At 45.7% G+C, this 15,053-nt stretch overlaps 1 long non-coding RNA gene across 1 annotated transcript; it reads right to left on the bottom strand.

The window, feature by feature from the left end:
- Positions 1-2,818: 2,818 nt before the first annotated feature.
- Positions 2,819-14,972, bottom strand: LOC122230011. The gene is made up of 4 exons (XR_006207247.1): positions 13,610-14,972; positions 8,192-8,424; positions 3,884-4,026; positions 2,819-3,781 (listed from the first exon to the last, which is right to left on the bottom strand). It is a non-coding gene; the product is annotated as an uncharacterized LOC122230011 (long non-coding RNA).
- Positions 14,973-15,053: the final 81 nt, after the last annotated feature.

Below are 15,053 nucleotides of genomic sequence, written 5' to 3'. Positions count from 1 at the left end.
CAGGAGTTCAAGTGAAAAGACAACATGGGTGTGTGTGGAGGAGCAAGGATTTGGAACCACAGACTCCGGGCTTGAGGCCTGGCCATGCGGCCTTGGAAAAACCTTAGCTTCCTCATCTCCAATCACCCTCCCTGGGCCGTGGTGAGGAGTCAATGAGACCGCGTTTCTGAAGGGACTTTGTGATCCGTGAAGCACCACCCCAATGGTAGTTACTAGCATTCGCTGGAAGGGAGAGATGTCAGCTGTGAGAGCAGGATGAATTAGCAGAGCCATTCGGCTGCCAAAGAAAGCGAATGCGGAGTCCAGAGCGAGGGACGTGGCTTTGCACTTGTCCGCCCTTTTCTGGGGCGCTGCGCTCAGCTCTGGGAATCACATTTTAAGAAGGATCTTTGGCAAACTGTTGTTGTTCTAGAGAAAGTTGTAAGAATAGCTTAGGGTCTGACAGTCACGACATATAAGGGATGATTTAAGGATTTAGAGGATGTTTAGTCTGGGTTGGGGGGAGAGAAAGAGTTAGGACTAGGTTACTGTTCTCAGATATCTGCACGCCGTCCCACAGAAGAGGTGACATGTATTTTGCATTGCCAGTGGCCAAGCCAGGGAGTCAATGGGATCGGAGTCAATGGGAGGCAGACTTCGGGTGCAATAGGAACCTATCCAAGTCTCAGAGAACTGCTCCTGAAGGGGCTTTCTGGGAAGATGGTGGGCTGCCTTTCAAAGAAGTCCTCAGGCAGAGGTGGCTGTGGGCAGGACAGGTGCTGTGGTGCGGGTCTTGCTCTGGCTGAGAGGTCAGACTCCCGGCTGTCTGCAAACCCTCCAATTCCCAGACCACCACTTTTCCTTCTAATCTCTCTGATGTTTTCTGATCTTCCATCACCACTCTGGCTGTCTTTGACTTTCTGTTGCCTCTGTGAATGCCTTTAGGGTTTTAGATTCAGAAATGTTTCTGTAATAATTGATAGGCTGGTTTAATGGAAGGTAGGAGGAAAGAGCATTTAAAAACAAAGGGAGTTTTGTTACTGTTAAAGGCACACAGTAACCTGTGAAGTGGGGGAAGGAGAGGAAACACAGTCCCATGTGTTAGAAAATCTTGTAAATGCGACAGCAAGTGGCTTATTCTTCGCTATTGTTTAAAATGCAAACACAAATGCTAAGGGCCTTTGTTCTTGAATGGACCAGCATTTTCCTTGTTTACACAATTCTTTCCCTAGCTACGGAGATTGGAGAGAATTCTCACTATAAGAGTTGTATATCATAAACCACTTTCCGGATTCATAACTTAAATGTTTTGCGGATTCGGTTATATCAAATTCTGGACAGGAGGGGTTTCCTTGATTTCTTGACTCCAGAAAAGCCATCCTCCTGGGGAAAATTTTTTCACGCATAGTTAGTGTTGCAGTGGGGAGGGTGAGAATGGAGCCGAATGTCCCCAGTTGAGCGGCTGTGGAGCTATTTCCAGTATTTCGTCCTGCCCCCGGGAGCAATTACGCATCTGTCTCACAGGGCCCCACCTCAAACATCCCAACCGTCATTTCAGAAACCTCCACCTAGACTCTAAGGCACAAAATAGAACTCGGGCAGATCCAGGTGGAAAGGGGAGGGGATGGGTAGGAGTGAGTAACATTTTGGTTAGGCTCCCTGAGGCCAGAGTCCTTGCCCAGCCCTGAGGGTGACAGCAGGGACGTGGAGAAGACAGACTTCAGGGCATGGGTTCTGGGTCTTTGGGAACACTGTTGGTCAACTGTGGCAGGAAGAACCTGGAGAGGCAAGGAGACAATGGCTCTTCAGATCCTGGGACTCCCCGGGAAGGCCAGGCTGGGCAGGGCAGTGGGGGCAGACAAGGCAGCCTCCTCCTGAGGCTGCTCCTTTGTAGCCTTTTACCGGAGGCTTCGGAGCTGAGCCCACACCTCCTTGCCTAGCCCCACCCGGGTGTGAGTCTGAACCCCTGGCTTGGGACCGCTCAGCCCGGAGACTAGCTGAAGGACTCTTCTCGGGGTCTACATTCTGGGGCGAGGGGCCGGCCACCTCTGATGTGAAGCCCATGGCCTCGCTTCATTCCAGACAGGCTTCCTTTCCAGATCTCTTCTATCTCACGGCGCTCTTCCACAGCCTCCAGTTTCTGAGTTGTTCCAAAGCCCTGGCTTGTCTCTGTCCTTCCAGTGGTCCTGTTCTCCCAGCAGGGTGCGGTGCGGTGGCCGCAAGGATGTATGTACCAACCCAGCTTATAAAAGATCAGATTTGAGGCTCCTACTCTCAGGATTTAGGAGGTCTGACAGGGGCCCAGGAATCTGGACCTCGGGTGTTTCTGAAGTAAGTAGTCCATGCCCCACCCCCTCCCTGCAGAAATACTAGTTTAAAGGAAAGAGCAAGAATATATGGGATATGAGACAAGAACTGGGTGACTTACTGTGTTACTTGTTGAGCAAGTTAACTACCGTTTCTGAGCCTTTGTTTCCTCATCTATAAAATGCTAATCACTTCAGAGGGGAGTTTTCAGATATCAGTGAAATGATGTGCATGAAATGTTTGGTAAAACCTTATTTAATAGGACTTTTGGCTTCCTCTCCCCCTTCTTCAGCACCAAGAAAGTGGTAACAGAGAGTTTCCATTCTTCCTAGTCCCGGCACATCAGTGGAACCCCTGGCAGTGCGCACCTGTGAATAGGCTACCCGGGAGTCTAGAGGACCATGCTCGTCTCCAGTGCTCTGTGGCTGATCAGACAACCCAGATTTCTCAAGCGGTGGCTTGAAAAGAAACCACCCCAGAGGTCAGAGGTCAGCTACCCGCTGTCACTTTTATTTGTAGTAAACCACAGAGTGAGGACACACATATATACGGTACATTACAGAACAATGTACGGCACTCAATGCAGGCAGACAGGCAGGCTCGAGCAGGCGGCCACCACTACGAACAGCATATCTATGGGTGGAAGAGGCTGTGGAGGTGGGTGGACCACGAGCGAAGGATCTGGACCCGGCACTGTGTTACCTAGTTACTGCCTCAGTCTCGGCTGGTAGAGTCTGCATTTATGGGCCGTGGTTGAGGTGCGTTAGGACCTTCTGCTTCAACCTATGCCCAGGGTCACCCCCAAACACTGAGGTTTAGCTAAGTTCTCTAAGAGGAAGTGGCGCTTTTCCACTGGTGGGAATGAGTTTTCTCCCAACATACTGGCAATGAGAAAGGGGAAGATAGGTCTGATACACAGAAGGGAAGATGTTTACACTTCAGGGATCAAGTATGTGTGTTTGTATATGTGTGTGTGTGTGTGTGTGTGTGTGTGCGTGTGTGTGTAAAGGTGGAGGGCTTATCAAAGAGTTTCCTCATAGAGTTTTTTTCATATTGGTCCCCCAAATCTGCTGATTTCTGAGCCTGATAAATCCTTAAGAAGGAAGAGAAGATTCTTGAAGCGGCCAGGAGTAGCCCTTCAGGGTAGCAGGGCTGGGGGAAACCTTGGGCCTGGTGGGAGACCCATAAGAACAAGGACCCTGCCCCCTCTCCTTTGGCCGCAGCATTTACCCCAGGTAAAGGCAAGATCAGTGAAGAGGGAAAGTCTTTGGAGCCCCCTTGTTTGGTAGACAGAGAAAGAGAGGCCCCAGAAGGCTAAAGGACATGCCCAAGGCCATGTGGCTGAGACAGGACTGTAGCCTACTCCCCATGTTGCGCTTGTTTCCCAGGCAGGGTTTCATCCCTCACACCATCCTGGCATGTGGAATGGCTCCCTTCCACAGCAGCCTCTATGGGACAGTTGCCAGACTTTTCCAAGACAGGAGGGTCTTGTTTTCTGTAGAGAAAGAAAAGCATCCATCAGAAACCGCACCTTAGCAGTGGCTTCTTTGGGATTATGATTTCTTGCTAACAATATCACTTTCTCTGAGGTATCTACCGAGTGTTGAGGGTGATGGTACACAGAGGCACAAAAGGTTGCTTCTTCTCATTCTGTGGAAGAGGGCAGCTGTGCTATAAGCTGGGTCAGCAACTTGCTGTAGGACCTTCTTCTCTTTAGTCGGATCTCCTGCCTCTTGTCATCTGGAGAAGAAAGGAAGGAAGAAAATGGTGCAGGTTTTGAAATCTGCCTCCTCGTCAGGCGACTCACCCGCTAGGCCCACTACCCACACTGCCTCTATCAGCTGCAAGCAATCTTGGCAGGTTTGTGCAGATCAAAAAGGGCAACATTTGGAGCATTAGGCCCTGTCCAAGTGTAGACCTGGGTTGCCTCCTAACCAGAGGCCTGGAAAAACGGCTCTGGAGAGGAATTCTGCATATAGTGGCATTGGAGCCAGAGCTGAATGACCACCATTTGTTATTCAACTACAATCGACAGAGCACTGACATTGTGCTATGCTAGCTACCAACTCTGTGTGCAAGGCTGAACTTGATGACATGGAAGGAAGAGCCTTTCCAACAATAGGGGGCTGACTCCAAAACTCCCTGCTCAATGGACTTTTTGTGTTAATTGAGGTAGTTGATCAGAAATCATGACTCCAGTAGGGTTATACTTGTGGGTTCTTTCTTATTCTCTTTTTGTTGATTTCACAGAAACTAAACCTACTTAATTGCTATGGTCTCTGGTCCTTTCTTTGTTCCTGGTTCTATTGTTTTCATACTGAAGCTCATATCCTCTGGTCTGGGATGTTTGGCTATGCTGTTTTGCATTAAACTCCTCAGTGGTTCTATACCCACAAAGGTGCTTTAGGCCTGAGACATGACCCAAAAGGAAAAGAAAAAGGAGCGTAGTATTGAACAGAGGGGTTTCAGTTAGGCATTGGAGATAATTTCTTGATGTGGAGAAGCTGTAAGACACTTGAATACATTCTGAAATTGGGCTCGGGATGATGTTCTCTGATCTTTCCTGGGCCTTTTCAGCACAGACTTGCCTGGAGATAACAAAGTGGGCAAATGTCCCCTTAAGATCCCTATGATCCTCTGATTTTATGTATGAAAGCTCTAAAAATAGAATCATAGGAGGAAAGGGAAGAGAAACATCATGAGAATAAAAGAAAAAGGAAAAAGTGGAAGAAGTGGGCATTGCAGGTGGGTGCAGGTTGCGAAAAGCAGCATGTGCTGGGAAATGGCTGAGAAAAAGCAAGACAGCCATGTTGAAATACGTTAAGAAGTTAGGATACAGTGCCTGGCAAATCAACATTGGTTAATAACACAGTATTTATGGATGAATAAATGAATAAATATGTGAACCGCCCTCTCTGGCCCCAACCCACAGGTGGGAAAACGGAGACATAATCTGACACTCGCTCAATTCCCTCCTGCTCCTTGGTGTCAGGTAGGAAGGGGTGCTGGCCCCAGGAGAGGAGTAGAATAATGCTGAGCAGGGAGAGGAGAGCGCATCTCCCCACCTGCCTGTGGGCAGGAAGCATCCTGGGGTTGGTCATAGCCTTGAAGCTCTGGAAGGAGAATGAGAAGGCACAGGCTGAGCTCCCTGTGTTGTCTGGCACTGCCCTGAGCTGTCCAGGCCTGGAGCCAGTGGGGAGGCACAGTGGAGCCCATCATGGCCAAGGGCCCCCTGGCTCCTCCCTCTCCTTTTCTTCCCTCAGCCACAAAAGAAGAACCAAATCCTTTCTCCTCTTGGGAGCCATGTAAAACACCCACTGAATTTGGAGGATGGACTCATGACCTTCCTTTACTTTCTCTCTCTCTCTCCTTGCTTCTCTTTGAGTTTCCAGAATGCAGTTCCCAAAAGTTTCCCCAAAGTTTCTTTCCTCCATCAAGAAAATGAAGTCTGGGGAAGGATAGGAGTTTTCGCCAAGTCCTCTGGAGGCAGGATCAATTTCCTGCCAATGAGAACACCTGAAAGATCTGCATAAATGTTTTATTTTTACCTTTGAGGGAAGACAGGAGTTTCCATCCATTCTGTCTCTCTCTGCTCTAGACCCTGCTCACAAACATCTCAGAAGGGACACCTGAGCTGTAGTCCTCAGAGATGTCGAGGAGGCTTCGGCCCTTATTGCTCTCATGGCTCCACTGCAGGGACGGAGGCCATACGGCCTCCTCATGGAAAAGAACTAAGACAAGGGGCTCAACACAAACAGGTGAGTTCTTTTAGATACTATTTCTCCCCCTCAGGAAAACTGTGCCAATTTGAATCACTGGGCTATAGGAAGGAACGCTGTGTTTCCTCCTCCCTGCTACAAAACTACTAATGAACAGGAGTACACATAGCCCTCTCTGTTCTGGGGAGATAGAGAAAAGAAAACTCACATTGCCTAGACAAGGCAAATGTGAGCATGCTCCCGGGAAGGCCTGCCAAGAGCTCTTATATAAGCTCCAGTGAGCTCATGTGTTTTCTCGCCCATCAGCGGATCCTGGGCTTCAGGGCCAGGGGTTAGGCTGGAGGAGGGAGCTCAGGAAAGACTGTGTTCTTCCAAAGAGGGGGCGCTCTGGGAAGAAAACATGTTCCTCCTCTCAGGAGGATGAAAACAATTTTCATTGCCGAGTCAGTCAACATAGACTTGCATTCCTTATGGCAGCAACGTCAGGACAGAAGAAGGTGGTGCTTGTTCTTATGAACCCCATGGGGGAAGCGGTGGTGTGGTGGGGTGTTTCATAAGTCAAAAGAAATGTAGATATGCACTGGGGCTATGGATGAGGAACCTTTTCCTCCCAATTTGTGGAAAGCCAGATGGGTGCTCAGTTTGGTCCACCAGCCACAGACTGGGTATCAGGCCTTAGTTTCCAGTCATTGCCACCATGTAGGCTGTTTTGAATTGGAAACGTATTTCACTTACTGAGACAGGCTGAACATTCTGGAACCTACTGTCACTCATTTTGCCTGCTTCCCTTTTGTTTGACGGAATCACTGAGCCGGCAGACTTTTGCAAGCAAACTACCCAACCACCTTGCCCACCCTCTTGCCCAGAACATCTGCAGGTAGCCTGCCCTGACCCCAGCACAGAGCAAATGGAATGATATCTGCTTCTTTTACTCTTTGCCTATTGAAAATGATATCTTACCCCACATAAGTGAGCCAACGCTTCTCAACCAAGCTTCCCAGACGTTCTCTCAGGAGTTGACACACTTCCAGTTCAGTTATGCCCCAGTGGAGGGGGAGGACCTGTCTGTGCATCTCAGCAGCTTACCCCACCCCCACCCCGCACCCACACCCAGTCTAGCGCCATGTTTCTCACAGGGTGAGGGCAATAACTACAGTTGTCTTTTATATGATTAAATGAATCTGCAGATACAGTGTTTTACCTGTCCCAAATAATACTGTGTGCCCAGTCTTTCTGTAACTATTAATGCTTTAAACAATTTTTATTTCAAAAATAAGAACACACATTGTTCAGGTAAATTTCTACCTCCCCCAAGTGCTTTGCATTTTCTCTCTGGCATCACTTAGTGCTTATAACACTTTCCCACTTTGTGTCTTTTGAGGATTTAGTTAATGTGCTGTTTCCTCTTTCCAGATCAATCGGGAACGATTTGAATACAGCTAAGACCTTCCTTGGGTTCCACCCAAAACTTTCTCTTCATGAGTGTGTGAGCGATGTCCTGATTAACTTCTTTTTTAGAATATTTATTTACTTTTGAGAGGGAGAGAGAGAGAACATGAGTTGGAGAGGGGTGGAGAGAGAGGGAGACAGAGAATTTCAAGCAGGCTCCAAGCTGCCAGCACAGAGCCTGGCATGGGGCTCGAACTCACAAGCCATGAAATCATGACCTGATCCGAAACCACGAATCGGATGCTTAACCAACGGAGCCACCCAGGGCCCCTGTCCTGATTAACTTCTATGTGTGACAACAGGATTCAGACAGTTGAGGAACAACCGAGCTTACCAGAGCACCCTGACATCTTCTGAGAGCAGAGTGTTTGATACACACAGCCTTTCACACGTAAGGAAGGATCCCTGATAATGATATATGCGTTGAGTATTTTGGTGTGAGATGTCATGACACCTGTAATTTACTTTCCAATACTTCAGTAAAAAAGTATGAAACAAATAAGGCAAAATGGTAAGAACTGTTGAATCTTAAGTGACAGGTAGAAGTGTTCTCATTATATTCATGACTCTATTTTTCTATGTGTTTGAAAATGTCCGTAATAAAGAGAAATTACTCCCAGATACCCTAATTCAAGGAAGTATGTTTAACCTGGGCAGGTGGTGGGAGCTTTAGGAGGCTGACAGGGAGATGGTGGGAGATGGGGATTACTTACTCTTCTTAGGTTTATTATCATTACCTTAATGCCTGGTGGGAGCAGAGAGTGATGACAGCAAACCCCAAACAGCAATTTTAATGATATCCTCTGTTCTTAACACCTTCCATGATGTATGTTGCTCTGAGTTAAAAGATCTAGTTAGTTCTCAATCCTTTCACCTCAAAGATGTTGGGGAGAGAGGAAATATTCATCAGGAAAATTTTTCTTTTCTTGAAGATCGTGCCATTTCCTGGTGACCTATTAGTACCAGTTTTCTTTAAAAAATAAAAAATAAAAAAGACAAAAAAGTCACTTCATTAATTACTTTGAAAGTACTGATGTTTAATCCCTCAGCAGAAAATGCACACTTCCTGGAATCTTTTTCTGGATTTCCATTTATATTGTGAGGTTTAGAAGTGCACTTCCTCTTGTCTCATCTAAGGTAAAAAGAAATGACCATTTTATCATCCCTCACCTCATAGTTCTTGCTAACGTTCCATTTTTAAAAACAATTTTTTTGTTTTTTTTGGAAAGGAAAAAGTTCAACATTTTTTTTTGCATCATTCCAGAAGCAGTCTTTTTACTCCAAATTATGATTCATCCAACAGATTTTTAAAAGGACATTTTGGATCTCTGTTCCACCTTTAGGTATCGGTTGCTAAATTCTGAGGCTTGACCACCTGACCTCATTTCACTTGCTCCTGATCTTTAATATGGTCTCTGTGTATCTTTTAAGATGATCTTTCATATTATGCGAACACCCTGATCTGGTGAGTTCTTTACCAGCTGTTCATTGTTGGCTGGATGCTGTCTGAGTAAGGTCCTAGGACACGGCCCAGCTGGCGCGTTGGAGAGAGGGCCTAAGAAGAAGGGAGGGTGAAGTGTGCACACACCTTCCACAGCCCAGGTCCACTCCTTCTCAATGAGCCTCTGTGGCTGGCCAAGTGAGTGCTGCTTCCCACCCCAGCTTCGTGGACTCAGATTTCCAGGTTGAGAAGGATGTCCGCTGAGTCGTGCACAAGGGATCGGTTTGGGGTGGTAAAATCCCTGCCACTACGCTTGAAGCTCAGAGTCATCAGCAGTGGCAGTGAGGTGCAAACATGGCTTTGAAGGCAGATACTGACAGATCTGAATCCTGGATCTGCTGCTATGAGATCTGCTCCGTTTCTCAGTCCTTGTTTGTCAAGTAGGGAACTGTATACCACCCACTTCAGGAGAGTTCCTGTGAAGTTTAGCAGTGGTCATAAAAGTAATAGGCTTTGGACTGCACAATAAATGATAGTATTTTAATAAGAGTTTCATTAATGCCTGGACATGTCCCACATATTACCATTAACTCAACTTTAAGCTGCTTTTTTTTTTAAAAGGATTTGTCAGTCCTTTCTTTCATTTTGAACTATAGTGCTCAGCTTCCTTGCCCAAATATCTGCTAAAAAACCCAGTTCTCCATGTCTTTTCATCTTCTGAATCTGTACCTTATTATGCTGATCTCTCACTGTGTTGTAACTCCGCTTCTGTGCTGCCTTTTTATTCTTTGTCCATTCTGACCTGATGGCTAAGAAGTAGATTGCAAATATTTCTGTCTTTCTGTCCAAGTTGAATTTCATATTTTCTGAATCATGAAACTGCCCTCCATGTGACCTAGAAAGCCCTTTGATGATCCATATTTAGCTGTGTCCATCATTCAACAGATGTCTGGGTAGTTAGAGGCCCCCATGACTCCCTCTACATCCTGTGGTTTCAAGTTCCTGAGCTGTTAGTTAAAAAGCTTTCATCACCTCTATCCCCCTTCCCCTATCCATTCCAGGATACAGGGACAGATACCCACTTTAGCTATTCATTCATTTAACAAATATTTACTCGTTACCTACTACGTGCTTGACACTGCGTTATATGTTCTCTTCTTTGCTTCCAAGTTGCATTTTCCTAACTTGACCAATTTACAGTTGTCCTCATGTTTTCTGATTATTTCTCTAGGATCTGCATTGAACATCCAGTCATATGGTCCCTCCTGGTTACAGTGTTTCCTGACCCTTGGGAGACTTGAAGGCTTAGCTGCAAACCCTGGTGCCTTGCTATGATGCACCTGCCACAGCATCCACAGATTTTAGGATAACGTAGGTTCATCGTGGGCTCCATCGAAGGGAGTTTAGCTAGCAGATGAGGCTGCAGGCCTTGGCTTGCCATTCTGCACCATGGACATGAAGAATAAAGTGGTAGCCAGGGTAGGTACCCAGCAAGTCAAGCAGCTTATTTCCAAAAACCCTTGGTTTTCTATGTCCCTGGATTCCTACAGAGATCCCCTTGAGGAAAGATGCCTGTCTGCTTTTTGAGCTCTCTGGATCTTCCCATTAGATAGCTTCTCTTGGCATCTGAAAGGCAGCCTGCCATTCTGTTCTCCTGTGGAATACAGATGGCCCAGCCCACGCCTATCACTAATGAGGATCACATGCAGAGCCTTCTTGCTGGAGGCTCCCTTCAACAACCCCAGCCCTCCTTCCTTGTGCAGGCCAGTCACCGTTGACCATGGCATTTATGTCTGAGAAGACAGCTTGCTGCTCTCCCACTCACAGAGTTGGGTAGAAAATCTATGAGGTAGCCCTGGGAAGTGCATCCCATTCACCTAGAATTGGAAACATTGAAGACTAAGTTTTGGCTGTCAATTTGATTGCAAAGTTGAGGTTTGAGGTTCCAGCTGTCCACAGAGGCTGTTGAGCTTAAATGTGAACAAGCACTGAGAGTTCTTCAGTAGGAACATGATTAGAGGGCTACACAGAGGTGGACCTGATAGATCAATTTGCCAACGCTGTGTAATCTCACCCAGAATGATAGTGGGATTGGAAACAGATAAGAATGTTAAAAGCACTAAAGTATAGTAGAAAAAACATACATTTTCGTGAGACAGATTCATGTCTTACTATCTGTTTGAACTTGGACAAGGTGGTTTACCTTTCTACGCACTAATACCTTTATCTGTGAAATAAGTACAATGCTCCTATCGTAGGCTGTTCTGAGGATTAAATGGGACAGCACATGGAGGCCTCAACGTGATGCCCTGTATCCAGTAAGCAATAAGTGGGCATTCCCTTTCCTGTCTCCATTTCCTGCTTTCTCTCTACAGTAAAAAAGTTGAAAGATACACTCCAGTATGATGGGACATCAAGGGGAGCTATAAACAATGGCTCCATGTGAAATTCTATACAATTCTGCTCTGTTGTTTTATGTAAAACTTGATTGCTATTTCACATGTGGGATAGTTTCTTTTTCCTTGTTATTGCAAGTCAGATGCAGGCCCGAAATTTGTGACTAGAACAGTTCCGCACTGCTACTATGGACCCCAACAGAAAAGCAAAATCTCTTTTAATTTGAATACTGAACCCCATTCCTTTAACACTCCAAGCTACTGAGAAGAGATAACTACCACTAGCTATCCTCGAGGATGTCAATGATTCTGGTCAATTTTGCCATGTATTAAGTGTGGTCTAACTGATCAGTACCCACCGATCCAGAAATCTCTCTAGGAGTCATTTTCATTCTTTCAGAAAACAAGGGACACTGAGGCATGCTGTTCAAAAGGAAGTAATAGATACTGTTTTAACATTGATGCTTACAAAAACAGTTCTGATTGCTTTTTGGACAAGGTAGATCAATCACTGCTAGTTCCCCACCCAACCAAGTCAAGGCCTATCCTATAAGAGCAGGTAACTCTTCTTCCCCCCAGAAAAAGCCCTTTCCATATTAGGCCAGTTCCAAGAGCAGTCATTCAATTGAATAAAAATCAACCTCTCTATAACTGCATTGTTTAGACCTGATTCTTTTCTCTGGAGCTACACAGATAAAGTCTGACCCCTGGAAGCTATCATGTTTCCCCCAATCCCTTCCTCACCCATGGGACAAAGAGTCCAGATCCTTGATTCTTACTTGAAGAATGTAGACGGGAACAATCACAGAGCAGAAACTAAACAGTGTCTTAAGAATGGAGACTACTTCTCCTAGAGAAGTACTTTTGGGAATATTATTACTGAGGATGGTTACTTGCATGTTCCTATCCCCACTGAGGACAAAAAGAAGAAATTGTGGGCATAAGGCAGTGTTTCTAATCTGTTGATGTTGACAGACAAGTAAAGGACTCTATGGTTCTTCATGGTGAGTTCTTAGTGTTAGGCCTCTCTCTGTCTCTCCCAGAAAGGGAGCTAGTACTTGATCACAGAATTCTGTTTTCATGGAGCATTTTATGGCTACTAGCATTTTGCAAAACACATCTTAGGAAATTATGGTCTCAGATATGCTGTGGGGACTTAGATGTTTGAAATAACTTCCTGATTGGTTATTGTTAGATCCTGGAACTGGTGGCCAGGGAACACTATGAAGTTTCCTTCCTTGGAGGTTTGGTAGACTCTTCCACCCTTCCTCCCTCCCCTCTCCCCTCCTCTCTACTTTTGATATTAGCATTAGGCACCCACTTGCCTGGGAGTGTTGAGATGTAGGCCTGGGACATAGGGAATCTGGAAGTCTAGATCCTTCCCATCCCCATGATTCTATTTTTATGGATCCAATTGTGGTGTGTTCCACGGAAGGTACAGCCTAGCTGGGACAGGAGGTAACTGAGGGTTTTGGCTAAGAGGAGAGGGGGCTAGAGATGGGAAAAGTTGATGCAATTATTTTTGTCAGGAATTGGAACCAAAGCAGCAGGAGAGAGTAAGTTTTAAGACTCTCTGGCAAAGTAACTTCCTAATCTGTCACTGAGTATGTGTAAAAAAGTGATTAGTGGGTCTCTATATTTATCATGATTACTCACAAATATGTAATTTGCATAATATATACAGCACATTAAGTACTATGTCACCTTATATAATGTGCATATGTATAATGTATATGCATGTTATGTAACGCCAGTCTGGAGGCTCTTCCAGATTCTGCCAAGTATTTCCTAATTTATTTGGCAATTTTAACATATCTTTTCCATCTGTGGAAAGAACTATCTTGAGAGGAGCTGGTCTCTGACCTGAAATATAATCATTCTACTAAGTCTATCTCCATTCTCAACTCACTGGAGGAAATCCACAAAGACCAAGCCATAATGAGATGCAACTCTTAGCTCAACAGTCCAGGGACAACACAATGTATTGAAGATTTTCTGTTTCATTATTTTTATTGCTGGTAGGGTAGAACTGTGGGGGCAGGTGAGAACATGTCTGTGGCATGGTCACAATTAGAATAAGATGAAGACTAAAGGACTGGATTTTGCCCTGCTTGCCTAACTGTGTGACTTTGAGAAGTCACTGAACCCTCATTAAGCTTAATTTTTCTCATTATTAAGATCGGGAGGGTAACACATTCTCTGTCAGCCTCTGAGGTTGCTGGGAAGATCACTAAGATGAGGTGCTCTACAGGAAAAAGCCATGGTCACAGTAGTTAAGGAATGAATTGCAACAGCACATTAAACAACACTGGACTTACCAAACTGGAAGTGCAATTCCACTGGTGTATTATACTGTGTGGTTCTAAGGAGGCCTTGGGACATGTCTCTCAAGCAACACTGCAAGTCTTATGCACTGGACTAGAGCAGGCCACGGCCACTCTGACTTGTGAATCACCGAGACTCAGTTCCACCTGTTGACAGTGCTATGTTTCAACAGCCTCAATCTTGGGGGATCAGACATGCAAAAATGTCTGTAAATGTCTCAGAATTAGTGAGCCCACACCTGCCTTTGTTTCGAAATCAAGTGGCTTCCAAGATAGTACCTGTTGTTATTCTGGAGCTTGCTGGTCCATCCCATCACCAAGGATCCCATCATTCAAGACATTCTCCAGACGGCCTGGTTTTCCCCTCACCCACTGTTTTGCACTATTAGGTCCAGCAGGATGGTCCTAGATGACTGCTTCCTTCACAGTTAGGATCAGGGTGTACACACAGTCTTAATTTCCCTTCCTTGTGCAAAGCTCCTGACCCAGTGCAAGATTAGAGAGAGCTCAGTGGAGCAATGTCTAGTGGGCCCACGTTTCCTCTTAAGAAATCTCAGAGGGGATGGCGGTCCAGTGGAGTGAAGGCGCCAAGGCAAATGTTTCTGTCTAGTAATGAAGTTCTACACAGACTTGCCCTCAGGAAAGGAGGGTGATGCTGGCACCAGGTGCAGGAAGCCCATTGGCCTCTGCCAAGATCCCTCTGGGTACTGGCTGGGAGCACCTTGAAGAAGGTGCCTCAGTCCATCTTGTGAGTCTCCACTGAGGTCATCCCTGCAGCCAGAGGTGTTTCCAGACTAGGAGGCCATGAGGACCATGATGAGTTGACAGGTGATAGAGTTTAATTTGATGATCTGTCTAGTGCCTTCAACCCAGACCAACTTCTTACCAGTTCAGGCCAGATAGAATCTCCGGGAAGCATCACGAGGCCCCTATTTTCTCACGTGGGCCTGTCCCATCCTCACATGGGCTACATGTTCATTCTTCCCTGGCAACCTGGACTCGAATGGAATCATTTCCCAGTGACCAGAAATGACCCTATTCTAAGATGTGTGGGTTCTTTTCCCTAATAAATATCCTCTTAGTGGCACTTATTCTCAAACCACATCAGCTAAGATACCACGGACAAGTCTATTAACTTTTCAGAGACTCGGTGCCTTTATCTGACAAATGAGAGAGTAAATTGTGTCTAGCGTATCTTTCATGGTTGTTTTGAGAATCCAGAATAGGAATTCTCAGTCTCTTTACAATAAAGAAGCTACTTTCACTTCCCTTAAATCTCATGATCACCATGGGGAAATGTGTCTTGACCATGAAATGGTGGAATGGGGGAGTGAAAACTTTCTTTTTCCTTCCCACTTTTCTGTTCCTATTCTACATATTTTTTTTTTTCAGTCAGGAGAAGTCCATCAGTAAATAAATATTTATATATATATATATA

The sequence above is a fragment of the Panthera leo genome, chromosome C2 (assembly GCF_018350215.1).
Source record: "Panthera leo isolate Ple1 chromosome C2, P.leo_Ple1_pat1.1, whole genome shotgun sequence".
Lineage (NCBI taxonomy): Eukaryota > Metazoa > Chordata > Mammalia > Carnivora > Felidae > Panthera > Panthera leo.
This window is presented reverse-complemented; position numbering and strand designations above follow the sequence as displayed.